This window comes from Balaenoptera ricei, chromosome 11, assembly GCF_028023285.1.
Source record: "Balaenoptera ricei isolate mBalRic1 chromosome 11, mBalRic1.hap2, whole genome shotgun sequence".
Taxonomy (NCBI): domain Eukaryota; kingdom Metazoa; phylum Chordata; class Mammalia; order Artiodactyla; family Balaenopteridae; genus Balaenoptera; species Balaenoptera ricei.
This window is the reverse complement of record NC_082649.1, coordinates 105,110,015-105,128,109: the sequence shown is the minus strand read 5'-3', so window position 1 is coordinate 105,128,109 and position 18,095 is coordinate 105,110,015. Positions and strand designations below refer to the sequence as shown.

The following is an 18,095-nucleotide window of genomic DNA, read 5'->3' as shown; positions in this document are numbered from 1 at the left end:
TATTTTTGAAGTGTAACATACATAGGAAAAAGCATTCAAATAATAAGTAAGTGTACAACTCAATAAAATTCTCCCCAAGTGGAGTATAAATGCCATGCAATTCCAGTCTATATTCTAGCAGAATTTTTTGGGGTGGAAATTGACAAGTTGATTCTAAAATTTACATGGAAATGCAGAAGACCAATGATAGCCAAGGCCATCCAGGAGAGGAGGAAGGAAGTTGGAAGATTTACACTGCCAGATATCAAGATCTATAATGTAAGTATAGTGATTAATCTAGTGTGGTACTGGCATAAAGATGGGCAAACAGATCAGTGGAACAGGACAGTCTAGAAATAGACCCATAAATACCCAGTCATCCGATTTATGGCAAAGGTGACACTGGAGAGCAGTGGGGAAAGGGCCATCTTGTGAACAGGTCTTTCAGGTCCCAGCTGCTCCGTGAGCACTGCCATGTCTGTTGGGCCTGCATCCCGCACGGGCCATGTGTGAGTTAGCCGCAGAGCCCTGTGGGGCCGTCCCACAGCTCAGGTCCGTGATGAGGGAGGGCCGACTCAGGTTTGAACTCTTCCTGCCCCCTCTGGCTCATCGTCTTAAGGTGCCCCGTCCCTGGCCAGCCCTCCTGGCTGCGGAGCCAATGAGAGAGCTGTGGTCTCCAGCCTCCACGTTGGCCCCCGTGATTCTTACCGCCAGGGTTCACGTCCTTCCGTGGTCCCCTCTCCCACCGAATGGGAGCTGACCTGTGTGACCAGCTGAGTTCTGTGGAGGTGATGACATAGGACTTCTGAGGCTCGGTCCTATCCGACGTTACAGCGTCTACCTCAGCCCTTTGGATAGTTTTCTCAGGGGGACGCCAGCTGCCGTGTTGTGTGGGCACAAACAGCCCTATGGAAAGAAGCTTCTTGGGCAGCACCAGTCGGCCAGCGTGTGAGCGAGCCCCAGGCAGGCCTTCAGATCATCCTAGCTCCCAGCCTTCACGGGTCTCAGCTGAGGCCCCAGACAGCACGGAGTAGAGGTAAGTCATGCACATGATCTTCAGTCTGACCTCCTGGCCCACAGGAATCATGAGATAAGAAATGACCCCAAGTTTATGGCACTCAGGTTTGGGGGTGTTTAGTTTTGTAGCAGTAGATCGCTGATACAGAGGCTCAAGCCTGCTGCCCTCTGGACCAACCCCTTGGCTCTGGGAAGGGCCCGCCTAGTGGCTTTGCCCAAGCAGGGTTGCAGGCAGCTGCCCTTCAGCCTTCTCTGTGAGCCCCTCTCCTGTCCCTGCCCGGAAGGCAGAGGGCAGGACCCACACATCTGCTGCCGACGACGCAGAGGTTCCCCTGGGAGATGAGATGCTAGTCCGTCCTGCTTCCCCCGCCCCAGCTTTGCATCTCACCTTGGCAACGGCGGGGGAGGGGAAGCCCAGCACTCTGGGCTCGGCGGCCCTGTGCCTGCAAGAATTCCCTCTGTCCCCTCTGCCCACGATTCTGCTGCCGCTGGATGCGGGCAGGGCAGGAGGGGAGCCGTCGTGGCGGGGCCAGTCCTGCCGCTTCTCTGTGCGTGTGCCCCCATCTCAGCCGAGGTCCTAGTCATCGAAGTGTCAGATCCTCCATGCTTTTTGCCTCAATTTTGGGTCTTGGCTGTCAATACGAGGAAAACAGGAAAAGGCCCCGCTGACATCCGGATCAAAGGCATTCACGACCCACCGCGACCCAGTCTTTGTGCGTGAGTTTCCTTACTGCTCCTGCTTCCTTCCCTTGAACTCTGTTCTCCAGGGACACTAAGCCGTCAGCAATTTCTGGAATGAGTTATGTCACGCGCTGTCTTTTCTCTGAACGTTCGCACCCAGCTATCCCTCCCAAGCAGTCGCCTTCCTCTTGGCCCAGCAGGTTCTTAATCATCCTTCATGAGTCACCGCAGCACCTCCTGCTCTGGGAAGCCCTCCTTGACTACTCTGCCTCCCGGGCTACCTCAGGTGTTTCTCCTGGGCCACCCTTGCTCCTCCACTTCCTGTACCCAGCGATCACCACGCTGTATCAGCGGCAGAGGCAGACAGCTCCCTAGCGAGGTTTGCTCTCCCTCTTCTGGAGTGCACAGCTGTTGCCTCGCCTGGGCCCCTGTTTCGTAGGTCCTCTTGCATCCAGGTGTGCAGCATGACTAGCTCTTACCAAAGTAACATGAGCAGAGGTGGCACGTGTCCCTTGCACACCCAGGCATTAAGAAGAAGATGTGCCATCTCCACAAAGTTCTGCCCCTGCTACCAGCTCTATCTAGACAATGACAAGCCCCTTGGGAATGGTGTGGCCACAGGGGAGAATGAGCCCGGTCCCCACGTCAGTGGGTGGAGGAAAGCCGCCCGCTTCTGTTTTGTTTGACATCTGACTCATTTGGAGACCTATTTGTTATAGCAGGTAGGGTTGCCTTCTGTAACACAGTACTGTGATGGTGTGTTTACCAATATATTCTTTTTTTAAAAAAAACTTATTTATTTATTTATTTATCTTTGGCTGTGTTGGGTCTTCATTGCTGCGCGCGGGCTTTCTCTAGTTGCGGAGGGCCGGGGCTACTCTTTGTTGTGGTGTGCGGGCTTCTCATTGAGGTGGCTTCTCTTGTTGCGGAGCACGGGCTCTAGGCGCGCGGGCTTCAGTAGTTGCGGCACGCAGGCTCAGTAATTGTGGCTCGCAAGCTCAGTAGTTGTGGCTCGTGGGCTCTAGAGCGCAGGCTCAGTAGTTGTGACGCACGGGCTTAGTTGCTTCACGGCGTGTGGGATCTTCCCAGACCAGGGCTCAAACCCGTGTCCCCTGTGTTGGCAGGCGGATTCTTAACCACTGCACCACCAGGGAAGTCCCTACTAACATATTCTTGATGAACTAGCCTTAAAGGAAAGAGGGGAGTTCTTTATGTGAAAGGAGAGGAGTAGGGGGATGGGAGAGCAATGAATTTATCAGTCATTCAGTGAATATTCACTGAGTATCTGTCATGTCCCAGGCACTGTTCCAGGCATTGGAATCACAGCAGCAAACCAGGTAGACAAGGTCCCTGCTCTCAGGAAGGCGGAATTCTAGGAGGAGGGAGAATTTCCCCATAAAACAAGGAACATTCTAGCTCCGCCTCAGGCGGGCTCTGCTCTCCAGGTGACAGGAAGCCCCCAGCAAGTCTAGGCCTGGCTGACTCTTTCTCCTGGGAAAAAAGTCTTCTTTCTCCCAACAGGTCTGCTCCCTCCACCCCCCAAAAAAGACCGTGATGCCCTGGAGCTGGTCGAGTGCCCGTCCGTGAAAGGGTCGCTGTGGGCAGAGGGCTGCGTGCAGCCTCGTGGGCAGGAAGGCTCTGGAAAGCAGCCTGTGGCTAGTTGTCGGAGGAGGAGGGTCTAGTGTGACGTGTGGTTGTCTTTTTGTGGGTGTTCCACACACACACACAGCCCACTGGCACCTCCTGGAGCTCAGGGACTTGGGCTGGTTCATCTCTGTGTCCCTGTGGTCAACCTGGAAGCTGATTTTTTTTTTTTTTTGGCTGTGCTGTGCGGCATGTGGGATCTTAGTTCCCTGACCAGGGATCGAACCCGCTCCCCCTGCAGTGGAAGTGCAGAGTCCTAATCACTGGACCGCCAGGGAAGTCCCTAATTGCATTTTTAAAAAAAATATATTTATTTTATTTATTTATTTTTGGCTGTGTTGGGTCTTTTTTGCTGCGCATGGGCTTTCTCTAGTTGCGGTGAGCGGGGGCTACTCTTCCTTGTGGTGCACAGGTTTCTCATTGCGGTGGCTTCTCTTTGTTGTGGAGCACGGGCTCTAGGCGCGCGGGCTTCAGTAGTTGTGGCTCTCGGACTCCAGAGTGCAGGCTCAGTAGTTGTGGCAGTCCCTAATTACCTTTGAATGAATGGATGAGTGATCACATCTTAAAGAAAAGTGCCTGAAGCCGCCACCCAGAAACCGACATGTAACTCTGGTCTCCCCCCACATGTGATGGGGCACTTTGTAAGTCACTTTCACATCTGAGTCCCACAGTGACCCAGAGAGGTGGGCTTATCAACACCATTTCAGAACGAGGACACTGAGGCCCAGGGAGCTCAGGAGAGTTCCTCAAAGGCACAGGGGCTCCGGCTGAGTGCTGGGGTCAGGGGAAGTACCAAGAAGGGAAGACTAGAGCAGGGGTGGAGGGCCAGCCAGCCTAACTCCTGGACTAGTGAAAACTGCCAAGGGTGGAACCCTTGAGCCAAACCAGCTGTGTTTAATAGAAAATCTCAGAGAACTTTATAAATCATGCAAAGCTGCATCACATAGAAAAATTCAACATTTGACCCTGCGTTGAATTGGTCAGACATGTACCCAGCAGGTGCTGGGCCACTGAGGCAGGCCAGGGCAGGTGCTGGTCCCCAGGCTGGACGAGGAGGGAATGAATCAGCAGACATCAAGCAAGCAGTGTCCTGGGGCTGCGGCGGGCCTGGACGGGCCATGGGTCGCCGTGGGAACAGGGGAAGGGCCGCAGTGAAGCGGCCTGTGAAGGGAGACACAGCTCACACATAGACACGCACACGCTCTGCTTCAGACCCTCCCCGGGCTTCTCCTCACACGCAACACACATGTCAAAGGCCTTCCCACCACCCATGAGATTCCGCGTGAGCCGGCTCTGCCCGTCTCCCCACCCCCTCTCTCCACTCTCTCCCTCCTTCTGCCCAACCACACTTGAACAGGACACCTTGTCTCTGCACAAAGCTATTGCCTCCGCTGTTCCCTCATCCCGTAACACCTTCTGCTCAGGTAATCTCAGCATGGTCGCTCCATCTTGTCAACAGGTCTCTCTGCTCAAATGTCACCTCCTTAGGGAGCCTTTCTCACCACCTGTGTCGAATATCACCTCTCCTCCAACTTCCGTCACGTCCGAGAAGCCCATCTTATCGCTTGCATCCCATTTATCACCCTGTGGATTTCTTTTCTTAATCTAAATATTTTTTAATTAAAATAATTTTTAAAAATTAATTTATTTATTTGGCTGCACCGGGTCTTTGTTGCGGCACGCGGGATCTTCGTTGCCGTGTGCGGGATCTTCAGTTGCGGCGTGCGGGTATCTAGTTCCCCGACCACGGATCGATCGAATCTGGGCTCCCTGCATTGGGAGCGCAGAGTCTTAACCACTGGACCACCAGGGAAGTCCCTAATTTAAATATGTGGTAGTTAATACAGTCCCATAGTTAAAACTTAAAGATAATATAGGGACTTCCCTGGTGGTGCAGTGGTTAAGAATCCGCCTGCCAATGCAGGGGACATGGGTTCGAGCCCTGGTCCGGGAAGATCCCACATGTCGTGGAGCAAGTAAGCCCGTGAGACACAACTACTGAGCCTGCGCTCTAGAGCCCGTGCTCCGCAACAAGAGAAGCCACCACAATGAGAAGCCTGCGCACCGCAACGAAGAGCAGCCCCCCGCTCACCACAACTAGAGAAAGCTTGCGCAGAGCAACGAAGACCCGACGCAGCCAAAAATCTAAAAAAATAAAAATAAAGATAATATAAAAGATACGCACAGAGGATCTAGCCCCCGCGCCTCCCGTTCATCAGCTGTGCTGGCTTTGTTGCGCACCAGCCACGCTGGAACTACATTTCCCAGAATGCTCTTCCCTCTACAGCTCTGTGTTCACATTGGTCGTGTGAGACATTTGCCTGAGATTTAGAAGGCAGAAGTCAAACAGCAGTCATGTTGTTTATGCTCTGAAAACCACGACCGGCCCCAGACACTGGGATCGCCTGTGCACGGTGCCCCTGGTCTGCTGGTCTTGGGGCCTTGGGGTAACCTCCAGACCCACAGCCCTCCAGCCCTCCAGCCCCCCATCAGACCTGCCCCTTCAGCTTCTCTGAATCCTGGGCCGAGCGTGGGTGCAGCTCCGTGGTACAGGGCAGCTCGCTCTGCACAGGTCACTCACACACGGCACTGATGCTAGAGGTGGTGAGAGACAGACATGGGTTCCAGCTGGCCCTCGTGGGTTCTCGTTATCCTCACGGGGTCCCGCGTGGCTGTGGTTTCCTCCCCCTCCAGCTTTTCTTGCTGGGCTAGCTGACCTGTAGTGCGTGATGTTGGGCTCAGCACTGGAACAGAAGCAACAGCCTGCACAGACTTTCTACCAACCATGACAACGTGCAAGTTCTCACCCTGCCATGAATGCCTTAGTCTACCTTCTCTGATTACATCTTTTTTTTTTTTTTAATAAATTTATTTATTTATTTTTGGCTGTGCTGGGTCTCCGTTTCCGCGCGAGGGCCTTCTCTAGTTGCGGGGAGTGGGGGCCACTCCTCATCGCGGTGCGCGGGCCTCTCACTGTCGCGGCCTCTCTTGTTGCGGAGCACAGGCTCCAGACGCGCAGGCTCAGTAGTTGTGGCTCATGGGCCTAGTTGCTCCGCGGCATGTGGGATCTTCCCAGACCAGGGCTCGAACCCGTGTCCCCTGCATTGGCAGGCAGACCCTCAACCACTGCCCCACCAGGGAAGCCCCTCTGATTAAATCTTGATTCACATATACCAGATAACATTTTTTATTTGCTGAAGACTGTTTTTACTCCACCCTCACTTTTTTTTTTTTTTCAAAAAAGGGAACATATAGTGTATACTTTTCTGTATCTTGCTTTATCACTTAATAATATCCCTTGGAGATATTTCCATATCAATATATGGAGAATTATCTCATTCTTTATAGTTGCATAGCATTCCATTGATGGATGTATCATGTTTTATTTCACCAGCTCTGTCTTGAAAGAAATTTGAGTGAAATTCTCATTTATGTGTGTGTGTATGTGTGTGCTTACTTATGCATTGTTTGCTGCACAAAGTAGTAAGGACCTTGAGAGCAGAGGCCTTGTTTTTCTTGCGTCCTCAGCACCTAACAAGGCCTCGCACATAATAGATTCTCAGTAAATAGTTTATTGCGTGAAACACTTCTGCACTTCGTTGAGGGGCTATCTTATTCACATCTATACCCCTTACTACTCTCAAATCTCTATTTTCAACCCAGGCTAATCTGAGGGACCCAGATGCCCAACTGCCCCGTGTCTGCCTCAGCCCAGTATACCTAGCTGCCTCCTCCGCATCTCCACTTGGAGACGTCCTGCTGAGGTCCTCTGAATCAGCTTCCAGAACTGAACTCCTCACTCCCAGCCTCCTTCAGCCTGCCTTCCTTCTAGGCCCCAGTCCTCTCTCCCTCTGACCTCTCCAGCTTATCCAGATATTGCCAGATCCCATCCACGTCCCATTGCGGGGACAAATTTTCTTGAGTGAATTGTATTCATGGGTCAATGAGACACAGTCCCTGCCATTCGCTTCCCATCCAGCCTCAGGTACAGCCCCAGCTCAGGGTTCCTCCCCTCTCACCTTCAGCAGGACACCGAGTTACTAGAGGATTCCTATAACAGCTGTGATCATGTCAGTCCCTTAACTAACTTTTCTGTGAGATCTTTCCCCCCACCAACCAAACCTGTTTTACCAAAGGTCTTTTACATAACTGTTCCTTTCCAGGTTCATTTCGTATAGGCTCTATCCTGGTTATCTATTGCTGTGTAACAAAGCAGCCCAAAACGTATGGCTGAAAACAATTTATTAGCATCTCTTGGTTCTGTAGATTGGCTGGGCTAAATTGGGTAGTTCTCACTTGGGCCTCTTGTATGATTGCAATCATTTTTCAGTTGGGGCTGCAGTCATTTGAAGTTTAATATGGTTGGACATCTCAGACGACTCAGTTATGTGGCCGGCAGTGGATGCTGGCTACCTACCAGGGGCTCAGCTGGAGCCGTTGATAAGAATACCTACACATAATTTGAGATTCTTACAGCATGGAGGCTGGTTTCTTAGCCTTCTGCTGCCTGAGCATTTCAAGAGTTCTGGGTGAAAGCTGTAAGGCTTCTGATCATCTAGCAGTGGAAGTCACAGGATATCACTTCTGCTACATCCTGTTGGTCAATCAAGTCAGTAAGGCTGGACTTCCCTGGTGGCGCAGTGGTTAAGAATCCACCTGCCAATGCAGGGGTCACAGGTTCAAGCCCTGGTCCAGGAAGATCCCACATGCTGCAGAGCAACTAAGTCCGTGTGCCACAAGTACTGAGCCTGCGCTCTAGAGCCCACGAGCCACAACTACTGAGCCTGCATGCCACAGCTACTGAAGTCCGTGCGCCTAGAGCCTGTGCTCCGCAACGAGAAGCCACCGCAATGAGAAGCCCACGCACCGCAACGAAGAGTAGCCCCAGCTCACCGCAACTAGAGAAAGCCCGCATAGCAACAAAGACCCAACGCAGCCAAAAATAAATACATAAATAAATTTATTAGAGAAAAAAAAAAAGTAAGGCCAACCCAAATTCAAAAGGAAGGGAAGTAAATTCCACAACTCAAAGAAAGGAGGAACAAAGAATTTACCACATTTTTTAATCTACCGTGGTCTACCTTCAGGACACAGATTTTGTCTAGTTCTCCTGCGTGCCAGATATACTCACCTCCTCCCAGAGGCCCTAAAAATCTCATCCCAGTACATCATTGGCTCATAGTGGATCTTGTGTAAATCAGGTCCTGGTGCAAATGAGGCTCCTCAGAATACGAAGTTCCTGTGATTCCTCAAGAACAGCTTCTTGAATATGTTTCTCCTGATCTGAAGACCTGTGAGCTACGGACATGTTTTCTACTCTCCACAGAGCCAACAAATAGAGTTGACAAGCATAAGACAACTGGAGCAGACCCTTCTGTTCAAAAGGGGAAAAACAGGAGTGACATAGCTACCACTGGGTCAGAGCAATTTTGAAATCCAGTTAGGCACATGTGGTCAGTTTTCTGATAAGGGTCCAGTCCTGCTCCTTGGGAATAATTCTCTGCAGCTCCTGACTCCACCTTCTTGGCTGATGGATTTCTTCGGAGTAGTCCTTTCTTTTTCATGAGAAATAGCCATGTTTGCATTTGAATAGCCGTCTTGGTCTGCTTCTTAGAAAGCTGGGGGTTCACTGGTCTCTTTTTATTTTTGTGCTCTGCCTTTTTCTGTGTTCTATAGTTGTTTCTTTAAGCCTAGCATTTTGAATGGGTGCAGAATGGGGTGGAATTACCATAATTCTTGGCTTCTGAGTCCATTTCCAACTTCCATTGCCCTGAATACTCTATAAATGGTACTCACTGAGCATCTACTGTGCCCCAGCACTGTTCTAATCAAGGATATGGCAATGAATGAAACAGACAAAATCCCTACCCTTACGGAACTGCCATTCTAGTGGGGGAGATGGACAGAAAGCAAACAAGAAAGCAATATGAAGAAACAAAAAAGCAGGAAGGGAGATAGCAAGTGGATGTTTTATGTCTAGTGTGATAGGAAGGGGAACTTCAGTTTTATTTAGGGAAGGCCATTCTCACTGCGAAGATGGCATTTAAGTCAAAACATGAAGAAAGTGAGGGAGTGGCCATACAGATATCTGAGGGAAGAACTGTCCAGTTCGAAAGAAATACAACTGCAAAGGGTTTAGTTACATGTGTGCCTTCTCTTTTCTTAAACTAGTGTAGTTTGAGCAGACTGATCAGAGGGGATGTTAGAAGGAGATGAGGTCCGAGAAGTATCTAAGGGGTCAGGACTTTTTTTTTTTTGGTGGCTTGCGGGATCTTAATTCCCCAACCACGGATCCAACATGGGCCCTTGGCAATGAAAGCGCAGAGTCCTAACCACTGGACTGCCAGGGAATTCCCAGGATAGGACCTTTTGTTTGTAAAGCCTTTAGTTTTTATTCTGACCTGTGGGAATAGTTTGAGCAGGAGAATGACATGGTTTGACATTTTTATAGAATTACTGTGGCTACTGTGTTAAGACTGGATAGGGAATGAGGTGGGAGCAGGAAACCAAGGTTGTTGCCATAATCCAGGTGAGAAATGATGGCGGTTCAGACCAGGTGGTAGTGGCAGAGATAGTAAGGAGTCACATTTCGGATATCTTTTGAAGCTTGTGGATGAGGGGTCCGAGAGATAGACAGGGGAGTTGAGTTAGTTTCCTAGAACTGCTGTCACAAATCATCACAAGCTTGGTAGTTCAAACAACAGAAATATGTTCTCTCAAATACAAAAGTCTAAACTCACCACTGTTTCTACCCGCCCCTCCCCGCCCTTGCTGTTGGCATTCTTTGGGTTATGGCTACTCACTCCAGCCTCTGACTCCATCTCCACGTGGCCTTCTCTTCTCCGTGTCTCTTATAAGGACACTTGTCATTGGATTTAGGGTTTCCCCATGGTAATCCAGGATGGTCTCATCTCCAGATCCTTAATTACACCTTCAAATACCCTTTTTCCAAATCAGATCACACCCACGGGTTCCAGCATGTGTAGGGGGGTCACTATTCAACCCACTACGGGGATCAAGAATGATTCCAAAGTTTTTGTACCCAGCAACCAAAAGAATGAAGTTTGCATGAACCAATAAGAAAAGGCTATGAGAGGAGCATGTTTTTGAAGATGGAGCCAAAGTTCTGAGTAGATTCTAATGTGTGCAGGTGGAGCTGGAGCTGGGTAGGGTGTCCCGCCCTCCGCAGAGCTCTAGTGGGTTCAATTTCTTTTCTTCTCTTTTGGTGCTAAGTTCAGGGGCTGAGGCATCGGCGGGTGGGTCCAGCATGGCGCCACCCTGCTCCCGGCCGGGCCTCAAAGATGGCCGCAGCCACTGGGGGCAGACATGTTTGTGCCACGTGACCCAGGCCCGGGCCCGAGGCGGCTGAACGTGACGCACGGTAGAGGCGGGGCTCCTCCCCCGTAGCCCTGGCGTCGAGCGTCTCGTGACAGGTACTTCCGCTCGGGGCGGCGGCGGTGGCGGAAGTGGGAGCGGAGCCGGAGTCTTGGCCATAAAGCCCGAGGCGGCGGCGGCGGCGGCGTTGGAAGCTAGGACAGGCCGAGGAGCCCGCCGGAATCGGAGCTTGGAGTTTCTTTCGCTCCCGTCGTCCTCTCGTCTTCTCCTCGGCGGAGCCCTCGCGACGCGCCCGGCCCGGAGCCCAGCGGAGCGGCCGCGGTAAGTGGCGGCCCGGCCCCATCCCCCTCCCGGCCCTCGGTCGCCGGTGCGCGCCGTCCGCGTCTTGGGCAGGCCCGGTCCGGCCTCTTGGGGAGCTCCGTGTCTTCGGGCCCGGCGGCAGGCCGGCCGAGCGTCCGCGGGGGTGTCAGAGGTCGCCGGGTGTGACCCCGGCTGGCGCCGCGCACGCCCGTTTCCCGGGGCGTCCAGGCCCGGGACGGCCAGGGCGACCTGGCCTGGGCGGCCCGGCACTGGGGCGGCGGCCGAGGGCGGGGGCCGGCCGACCAGCGGCGGGGGCGCCGCCCACCCTGCCCCGGTGCCAGGCAGAGCCGCGTGCCCGCCGTCCGGTCCTACCAACGCGGGTGAGGGTCCCCGACGCCGCGAGTCCGCGGAGACCCGGGTCACGTGCCCCGGGCTCCCTCGGGCGCCTCGGGCTCCCGCGACTGGGAGCTTTTTATCACAAAGACGTTACGGTGAGGGGTGGAAGAAGTTTCCAAACTTGCTGGGGGAGAGACGGTGGCTGGTTGCAGAGCTGTGTTTGGTTCGGACCGCGGCGGGGCCCGCTTAGGGCGTTCAGTTCGGGCTTCCCCGAAAGGAATGGTTCGCAAAACTAGGAAAATTGAAAAAAACAGTAGCAAACATTGGAGCGGTTACTGCATGTTAGGCAGCGTGGTGGTATTTCTGCACCGATTATTGTATTTAATTCTCCGAATAGACTTCTCAAGTACCATTATTGTGCCCACTTATAGATAGGGAAATGGAAGCTCGGAGAGGTTAAGTCATTTGCCCAAGGTCGCAGAACTGATAAGTTATGGAGCGGAGATTGGAGTCCAGGCACCCAGACTCCAGAGCACTGTGCTCGGCCTCTGGATTGTACTGCTTTCTGATGCCCCTGAAGCTTGTGAAGTATCTTTTGCCACTTGGTATCTGCCTCTCTCCGCCTCCTTTCTTTCTAGTGATGTCATTTTGGAAGCCTTTTCTGGTGGCATTAATTCTGCCTTAAAACCATAATATTCTATTTGCAGTTGTGAGTTTCAACACCCTTTTTTGTTTTTAAATAGTGTAGCGCCAGTAAACTGGGAGCTCTAGTATCATAGCAGAGTACTCAATTGAAGTTTGAAAGTTTTTGTTACCTACGTCTTTTGTCAAATGAGTTGGGCTGGCAGTCCTGCCATGTGGACCTTTCCTGAAGCCTTAGTGCATGGGTGTCCAGCTAGCTGGTTCTTTCCTGTTGAAAATACTGTATCTTCTCTTTGGATTCCAAAAGAACAGGCTCTTGTCTCTTCCTTGTGACTGAAGCAGCTGATTACCCGCATGACTTCTCATCCATGGATTGATAAAGTCTCCTATTGGTGTGCTTCTCTCTTCAGACTTAGGAGAGTTTGTTCAGATTTGAGTCTAAGAAGTGGAAAGTGAGTTGTGAGTACTTCTTCTGAAGATCCTGTCCAAGCCCTGTTGTAGTCTGATTTCTTTTTTTTTTTTTTTTTCTTTAAACTTTGTTATCCAGCCTGATATACTTAAGTGGGTATTAAGTGTGGTAGCCTTAAGTATTGTTTCCATTTAGAGGAGTGTAATGATGAGTAGCGTTTCATCCATTCATCAGATGTTTTGAGTATCTACCATGTATCAGGCATTGCCTATTGACTCAGGGAGATAGGCCTGGTTCCTATCCTCAAGGAATTTAAAGATGGTGAGTGATCATGGCTAGGAATTCTCTTGTGGAATGGCTTGGTGGTAGAATTTGAGATTTTTTGTAAAGGGGAGTTATTTTTCATCTCAGCAAGTGCATCCAGAGTAATCCAGGCAGCACGGTGTTCTGGGTAACTTGAAAGCTTTGCTCATTTTAACAACAGCATTTGATTTGGTTTGCTTTTGAAGAGAGTTCGTAGAAGATAATATCATAGTTTCTGAATTGGTCGTGTTTTTTGAAGGGTAATTTTCATCTCTAAACTTGTTCTACCTTTTGCTCGCCAGCATTTTTTGTTGTTCACTGAGGGAGGGGGTTGGTGTCACTGTCATCTTACAGTGCGAATGTCAGCTTCGGGGGCTGTCTGAGCAGAGGTGCACTTGGCAGGCTGGGGCTGCTGCTTCAGCCCACAGTGGAAGTTTCATGTGCCGCCTCCCCGTCTCAGTACCAGTATCATCCTAGATAAAACCCTCCGCCACCCCACGTCCCACAAGTCCTCTGGTTCCCCTTCTTGAAGAGGGGACGTGAGTTTTGCATTTGTGGTAGAATTTCAGGAGTAGACAAACAGAAGGGGGAGTGGAATGTAGAAGATACTCTAAAACAGCTTTATTTGGACATTTTTTCAGGTAATTGTTAGCAACCTCATGGAGCAAAAATATTTCTTGGTGCCAACCAGGCCTAACCCCCTGCCCCAAACCCCATAATCAGAGAGCATTGCTTTATAGTACAGTGTGGCTTTGAATCCAATTCCTGACCCCACCACCAAGCGAAGCAAAAGGTTTTGGTTGTTTGATTAGCTTTTAATAAATTTCCAAAGGGACCTGCGCTGAGAACATCCTTGCCCTTAGGTTTGGCGTTAGTCTTTCTATGCAAAGGTGTAGCAAACCCAAACCACACACGTGGGAGAGTCGTTTTATGCACTGTTTCTCTCTGAGATTTGACGTAAATATTTACCATTATTACTGTCGTGAGTTGTCTAGCTCTCCGTCTGCGTAATTCACATGTGGCTAAGGAGAACTCGCCCGGCTGTTGGTCTGGGAGTTAGAGGCCGGGTGTCCGGGGAAGTCAGGAGGAGTCCTCCTGCATGAGGCCCAGACGGTGGTTCACCCGGCACTGATGTCATCCCTGAAGGAGGCTGGAGCTCGGGAGATTAGCTCCCCCCACTTCGCTGCTCCTGGCTTTCTGCTGCTTCCTGTCTCCCCTGTAAGGTGGCGGTTGTATTCCCGGCATCTGTTCCTCTGCGTGATCACACCTGCGTCTGTGACTGCCGTCTGCTAGAGCTGTGTGCTTCTGTCTGCAGTTTGCTGCAATGTGTTGATCTCTTCAGTTATTTGCTCTCGCACCTTCCCTGTATTTTCTGCTTTTTCCTTCCTGCATATGGCATTAAACACAGAAAAATAGTTTGCACTTATGTTTTAAAACTTGTTAACGGTAGTTGGGGTTAGTGTGATTTGTGAATCAAAAGTAAGCGTGATGCGGTGGGGGAAATCAGAACAGGCTTTTTAGCACCGTCTCCGACTAGTTTCAATTTTAGTACTCCAGGCTGTGATTTCAAAAACAATTTAAGAATAGCTACTTGCAGAATGTCTCCGTGGGGGAGGAAGAGAGCTTGGGAGTTGGTTCCAGTGGTGACATGCAGTATTGGCCTTGCTCGTCTCCCTGAAGACGCAGGGCTTAATGCAGGGGATCTCAGGCCCCCCCCCCCCCGGGGCTCTCTGTTTTGGTGATGTCATCACTGCCTCGGAGATCAGTCTCACTGATTCTGTTGTCCATTTCCTGGTTGTTTAGGACTGCTTGCTGTCCGGACAGAGCAGGTTTGAGCAAGCCCATCAAGGGAGGCAGGGACCTTGCTTGGCTCTCAAGTGGCCTTGCCTGCGTGCCCACCCCCAGGTGCAGGGAGGCGCCTTCTCTGGTCCACCCTCTCACAGCTAGAGGGCTTGCTCTTACTACTGCCTTTCCTGGGCTTAAGCTCAGCTCAGTTAAGGAATACTTTAAAATTTCCATTGTGAAGTAAAAAGTTACATCATTGGTTTCCAATCTTGGTGTGCAGTTTTAATTTTAAAAATTTATTAACATTTGAGTTGTTTGAGAGTACACAACTAAGCTACTATGAATTAACCTTTAAAAAACCTGATTGTAACAGCACAGACTTTATGAAAAATAGTGCCTCTTACATGTGTTATTCAGTCAGGCTACCGACAGTTCTCTGTGTACTTATAGGTCCAGGGGCCCCAGAAATAACTCTGGGTCGTTTGGGCAGCCCACAGGTTAAGAGCCACGTTAAAGTCCTCCAACCTGTCCTGTTCAGGTGATGGTTGTTAAAGAGCATTCTTTTTTTTTTTTTTAATTATTTATTTATTTATTTTTGGCTGCATTGGGTCTTCATTGCTGTGCGCGGGCTTTCTCTAGTTGCGGCGAGCGGGGGCTGCTCTTTGTTGCAGTGCACGGGCCTCTCATTGCGGTGGCTTCTCTTGTTGCGGAGCACGGGCTCTAGGCACGCGGGCTTCAGTAGTTGTGGCTCACGGGCTTAGTTGCTCCATGGCATGTGGGATCTTCCCGGACCAGGGCTCGAACCCGTGTCGCCTGCATTGGCAGGCAGATTCTTAACCACTGCGCCACCAGGGAAGTCTGCATTCATGTTCTGTAGAAACTTTTCCTACATGGTATTTGTCTTTCAGTGTTTTTTAATGTTTGGCTAGTGCTTAACAGTTCACATAGGATTTCACCTGGTGTTCACAGCAGCCCTACAGGCTTAGAGGGTGGCCCAGCCTGGGTGCTCAGGTGGCCCGGCTACTCTAATGCTAGTCTGGGTATCCTGAAACACAGCTGAGGCTCTTTCTGATGCACCAGCCTGGCTTTCTGATTATTCATGATTGCTGTAAAGCAGTCAGCGTTTGACTCCTTATAAAAATGTATCTTTCTTCCACTACTTTTTATTTAAAATGACATTTCTCTTTTGCTGATTATTAAATGAGCCATTTCTTTAAAAAAAAAAAAATACAGAAGTAAAAAGAAGAAAAATTCAGTTTTCTACTACGAGGAAGACCAGAGTGTTAACTGGTTATTTTATTCTTACGAATGTATACTTTAATACTTTCCTTTAATGAGATTGAATTTTTAAAATACGGTATGAGAGATTAACTTTGGAGGGCCCTGGATATTCTTTGGATCCTTTGACCTGTGGGACCCCTCTAGATAAACACTCAGTGGCGGGAAGCTGGGATCAGGAGACTAGCTGTATTTTTCAAATATTTAGTGGCAACAGGTGAAGAACCTGATGCATTCAGTACCATAATAAGGTTTTTTTGCCGTGGTGACAGTGGATCAGTAAGTTGTTGCAACTTGTCATTTCTACATCTTAGTAAACTCTGAATTTGCAGTAGGGCATATGAAAAGCGTCCAGATAAGTGAACAACGTCGAGAGTTTTCATAGACTCAGAAGCCCCCTTGTGCCTCCTTCAGGTTGTTGTCATCCTCTCCTGCTGCTTTTTTTTTAAATGTTCTTGTTTTCCATTTACCTTTTTTTTTTTTAATATTCATTTACTTATTTAGGCTGCACTCAGTCTTAGTTGTGACATGCGGCTCTTAGTCGTGGCATGCATGCAGGATCTAGTTCCCCAACCAGGGATCGAACCCTGGACCCCTGCATCGGGAACTTGGAGTCTTACCCCCTGTACCACCAGGGAAGTCCCTCCTCCTGTTGATTTTTAACACTGTAGTTTAATTTTGTCTGATTCGGACTTTGTGTACATCATACACTGTGTACCCTTTTTTATCTGTTTCTTTGAGTCATTGTTGCCTGTGAGATTTTCTGTTGGGTGCAGTGGTAACTCCATTTTCATTGCTCAGTAGTATTTGATTATATGAGATACCGTAGTGTTTTTATTAACTTACTGATGGGCATTTGGCTAGTTTGTAGTTTGTGGCTGGTAAAAATAATGCTGTATCGGGACTTCCCTGGTGGTTCAGTGGTTAAGATTCCACGATTCCACTGCAGGGGGCACGGGTTCAACCCCTGGTCAGGGAAGTCCCACATGCCACGCGGTGCGGCCAAAAAAAAAAATGCTGTATGAATATTCTTGGGTTTGTCTTCTGATGACTATATGCACACATTTTCATAAGTTAATACTGAGGAGTGGAAAGTTTTAGCGTGTGTATCTGTATGTTGCTAGGGCTGCTATAACAAATACCCCAGACTGGGTGGCTTAAACAACAGAAATTTATTTTCTCATGATTCTGGAGCCTAGAAGTCCGAGATCGAGATGTTGGCAGGGTTGGTTTCTTTAGAGGCCTCTTTCCTTGGCTTGTAGGTGAACGTCTTCTCCTTGTGTCCTCATATGGTCTTTTGTCTGTAGGGGTCCGTGTCCTAACCTCCTCTTACAAGGACACCAGTCTGATGAGGGCCCACCCTCATGACCTCGTTTAACTTTAATCACCCCTTTGAGAGCTCCATCTCCAAGTACAGTCACATTTTGACATTTTGAGGTACCAGAGGGTAGGACTTCATAAATTCTGGGGGGGGTGGGGTGGGGTGGGGGACAAAGTTCAGTCCGTAACGGTATGTGCTGCACCCCGGTAGACACTGCCAGCTTTCCAAAGCTGTATACCGCTTTACACTCCCATCAGCTGTATGTGTGAGTTCCAGATATTCCACATCTTTGCTGGCGCTTATTTTCATCTTGCCCTTGTGGTACTAGCATCGTACCTCCCTCCAGTACCAGCATGGGCAATCCTTGAGGGGGTGGGGAGGTTGTTTCTGGAGCCGTATGTGTCATAACTTGAGACTGCCTCTTGTAAATGCTTTTTAAATCCGTTGGGGATAGACAAGCAGAATGACTTCAGTCTAGTGAGCAGTTAGCCCCCCTTAGTTGCCCTTATGGGTTAGTTTTTGCATTTATAATCTGGACTCATTCCTGGGGATGGAATTGACTTCAAAGTGTCACCTGTAGGGTATAAATCTAGCCATGGTAGAGAGTGCTTTCATTGAAATCCTTCTTTGGTGTGACACTTGCGTCCTTAAAATATTGGATTCCCTCATACACGTGCTAGGAATAGGTCTGTTTTGCATGTTCTGACTGACCATTTAGATACTAGTTGGTGTTTGACCAGCCGCTTTCTGGCTGCGTGATCTTGAGCTTTGTGCATCCACTGTAGACCTCGGTTTGATTGGAATAATATTACATGCCCCTGCCCCTCCCCCAGTCTAATCTCCTTGAGGGCAGGGATGAATCATTATTCTAGCATGGATCTTGAAATATTACTCAGTAAACTTAAAAATATTTTTCCAGTTCTCACTTTGGACACTGTTTTACTATTTGTAGCTTTGTAAGTTTTGCTTCTGGGCCAGTGATTAATATGGATAGCCTTCCTGAATGATAAATTATGTGTTCTCTGTTCATTTGACACAGTTTCATTGTCTACTGTAAGAAAATAC

General features: G+C 49.6%; 1 protein-coding gene across 2 annotated transcripts in view; it reads left to right on the top strand.

The window, feature by feature from the left end:
* Positions 1 to 10,754: 10,754 nt before the first annotated feature.
* The window catches only part of RAB7A (RAB7A, member RAS oncogene family), a 70,442-nt gene continuing 63,101 nt past the window's right edge, over positions 10,755 to 18,095 (top strand). Inside the window, exon 1 of one of the 2 annotated variants that reach the window (XM_059940503.1) lies at positions 10,755 to 10,977. The gene's annotated coding sequence lies outside the window, so the exon portion shown is untranslated. The remainder of the gene's footprint in view (positions 10,978 to 18,095) is intronic. The other variant, XM_059940502.1, reaches the window with a different exon arrangement.